Raw genomic sequence first — 4,083 nt, forward strand, 5'->3', positions numbered from 1 at the left:
GTTGCTCTGTAAAATTATAAGCTTGTACATATTCAGACTTTCCAATAATCAAAACCATATTGGATTGCTGTGCTCTTAATTTTGCCAACATAAATACAAAAATTTGCATTCGAATTTTTTTTCCATGGGTACTTGTAATTATCAGCATAAACAGAATTCTATATCCAGTCCATAGGGGTGAATTAATTTGATGACATCATTTTAAAACAATTAAGTATTTTATCTGTAATTATACAAAAACAAAAGCGACACTACACACATAAAATTCCCGGCTTCTCGATTTTCGGGAGAAATGAGTCAGAAAATTCAACAAGACATTAACTCCAGCTTGTATTTTGTCTTTCCTCTTTAATCTGACAAGTCAAAGTGTTTCTACAAAAGGTGTACTCGTAAATCAGCTTAGGTCAAGTATTGAATATCTCCAATGAGCATGTAGTGTGCAGAATTTAAAACACCCGTGACTGATAAAATCGTCCATCGCGATGTGGAGATTCGTAGTCAAGAATATCCTCACCATTCGATAGGTGTGACTGTGAAATCGTCCCTTCTACTTCCTTTGTTAGAAACAATTTTGACTGATTCCTGCGTCACTTCAAAGGCTCAACAATTAGTTTCCGATCAGAGAGATACAGGAATTACTGCTACTGACAAAAATAAGGCTCTTACAAATATTTCAAGACCTCACAGAAATTGTCCTTTAGTCTAGAAGTAATCTCCGATAATACACGCCTTGCCAACGTGGGTCAAAAATGGTAAAGTGGTCTTGTGTTTCGACAACATTTAAGCCAGGTAATCAAAATTTTTGAAATGTTTGTAATTAATAGACAGAATAAGGCGAGAAATTATCTCAAAATAAATTTTTCTTGTGAATTAAAATCTCACGATAATCTACTACCTTCCTCGTTTTAAACAAATCAATCGGGGTCGCATGTCATAAAAGGTTACCGTAGTTTTCTTCACCAGAGAAGTGGCACCGACACGCTAAAGGCTGTTTTCTCCTGACATAGGATGACTAGAATAATTAATAAGGCCGACAGAAGTGATAGATATTATACACGCATCCACTACAGACGAGGCTCGATTCGGACTGATCGGTCACGTGACAGAAGACTTCAACATACGCTGAAACTTTTTAAAAATCGTTAACCATAATGTATCTTTCTCATTCCCTCATACATTAATATGATATTTCATACTTCTTCATTTATCGGCAAAGTAGGTCCCAGCGGAACAGTATTAATCTCATTCACAAGATATATATTAGGGGCACAGACTTTAATAATGATAGCCTGTCATTGTAAATCTCGTGTAGTTCACTGATTGACGGTGATACTACCTCTTTGTCGACCAGAATAATCCTCACCCTCCCGAAATGTGGCTGAATATGATATACGTATATAAAGAAAACTAACATTTTTATTTTATATAATGTTTCTCTTTGATTATCTTCATCAGGAATTGGTTGACTCCGTCCGTTTCAAATGTTCTAAATAGTATACAGCAATTGTTTCCTATCAAGAAGGCAACATAACTTTAGTCATATTAGTTTGCATATACGCATGCAATCTATTATAAAATCAGGAATTATGAACGTTAATGCAAATTATCCCATCTTCTATATGAAAGGCGAAGATAACGAAAAGTGATCAATCTCATAACTCCTTTAAGCAATACAAAATAAAATGTTGGGCAAACACGGACCCCTGGACACACCAGAGGTGGGATCAGGTGCCTTGGAAGAGTAAGCATATCCTGTCGACCGGTCACACCCGCCGTGAGCCCAATATCTTGATCAGGTAAACGAAGTATCCGCAGTAAAAATCAGTGTGCCAAAAACGGCCTAACCAATAGGTATGAAACACGTCCGACAGCATTTGACCAATGATATGTTGTATTAGCAAACTAGATCGTTATAACGACCATAGAATTTGCAAAATGAGACTTTAAACGAGGCTGTTGAAACCTCAGCACCATCAACTTGTTTGTCAGTAGCCTACCCGATTTTACAACTAACCATACGCAGAACAAGCTCTTGCGCATCGAATCAGTTGAGATATCAACACCATATGCAGGTGATAATGTAAAATAAAAAACACACCCGCTGTGAGCCATATATTTTGATCAGGTAAACGGTATAGACTTAAAACACTTATGGAAAGCCGCAACGTCATTTTTTACCCTTAAAACAGGCACATGAATATGTGATTTTGGTGATTAAAAAATTATTGTCTTGGAAGACTATGATTCTTCCTTATATATTTCTTTACACTAAAAGCGGTTATCTAACGTAGTTTTATTAGGTTTCTCTTGATTTTTAACAAATGAATGTTTTTATTAGTCATTAATATCCCCGTGCCATTGAGAGATTGGGGGTGGGGGTGGTTGCAATAACTTTCACAGCTAATGCAACTTTAAAGGGGCTGATTCACGATTTTCTTCAAAATTTTGTTATTTAAGAAATGCATCTTTTAATTCTTTTCTTGATGCAGGTATCATGGGGGAAAATTGGACGGCGCATTGATGAAAAAGTTTTCCGTCCAATTTTCCCTCTCAAGAAAAGAATTAAAAGATGCATTTCTTAAATAACAAAATTTTGAAGAAAACCCTCACTATATACACACTATGCATCACTGTTACAATTATAAATATCAAATGATTCACTTTTAGTGATCAAATTCTACTGTCTAACATATATAAAAAGTTTAACCAAGTTAGATAGAGGTATGTTATTATCTAAAAAGTTTATGATACATATTATGTTTCAAGTATTCTTCAGATAAAATGTGCCATTTAGAAGTTACATTTGTTGTGTTTGTGCAAAATCCCACTAGTTTGTTAGTAAACATAAACAAGGCTGGAGTTTTGGCTAAATCCTAATGCTCTTATCCTTGCATTAAGACGGTCCAAATTTTGGTTGTGAACTTTAAACGAGTTATATTTTAAATATTGTTTTAAAAACGTGAACAAATATGTTACGTATAGGCTTATTTTGTTCATTGACCTCTCGTAGTAATAAGATATATGGAGTTACATGTAGCCCGAAAACGTACACGCATTATATCATGGTCAATATTCCTCACCACAGACGCCGTAGTCTTCACCAGTGTTCAGCACACACATCGTCAAGAAACCGCCAAATTATCTCTTAAAGTTTGTCATTGCTAAATTTTGCATAATTATGTTAATTTACTAAGCAAAACCAAAAAATATCACCAAAGAAGATATATTAATTTTACGATGTACAAATCAACAACATTACACATGTAAGTTGATTGTGGCTCTTTAAAGATCAACGGTCAAATCGTACATGTACAATGTCATACATCTTCTGCACTGACCGGAATTCTACGTCGTCTATTTTTTGCACTTTTTTCGATACCGTGATGCTCTGATACATCGATTAGCATACACCACCTTAAATTTTTTTTTTAATAATCTTCGGGTTTATTTAAAATTATGTTCTATGCCAAAACCACAAAATCTGATCTTTATCTACACCTTACACATGTAGTTCAATGTTGCAATCGAATATCGCCCCGCTTTATTTTCGACTTCGTACTACGAAGGATGTGTAATTGTTTGGGTTTTCTTTGAGGCTGCTCTAATACAGTAATTAATGTTAACATTGCACACGGTAATTTCCCGAAAGCATCGATTGTGCAACTGCAGGAGATAATGAAGCAGGGAGACGTATTGTTCAGCTGTCCCATTAGGTACAACTTTCCGGTAAGCTACGGACACGTCACGAGAGGAAATGATAGCTCCGTAAATATTGTGGGATCTATTGACTTTTAATGTATTAGAATCATCTTGGGCAAAATTTAATACATAACAATCTGGGAGAGTTTCCACTGTATTTGCATTACAGCCTGCATTAAACAGTGTAAAATGGTGCATGTATACACATATGTATTGACAGGTGCCCGGCATACATGTACCCACTCCAAATAAAGAAAGAAAAACATTATTAATCATATATACACTAAACATTTTTGTTTCACTGTAAAAATCGACCTATTTTCTAGATGTACCTGAAAACACAACATTGTTGTCTCATCTCATTCAAATAAGATAAGTTATAAA

The sequence above is a fragment of the Ostrea edulis genome, chromosome 2, assembly GCF_947568905.1.
Source record: "Ostrea edulis chromosome 2, xbOstEdul1.1, whole genome shotgun sequence".
NCBI classification, from domain to species: Eukaryota; Metazoa; Mollusca; class Bivalvia; order Ostreida; family Ostreidae; genus Ostrea; species Ostrea edulis.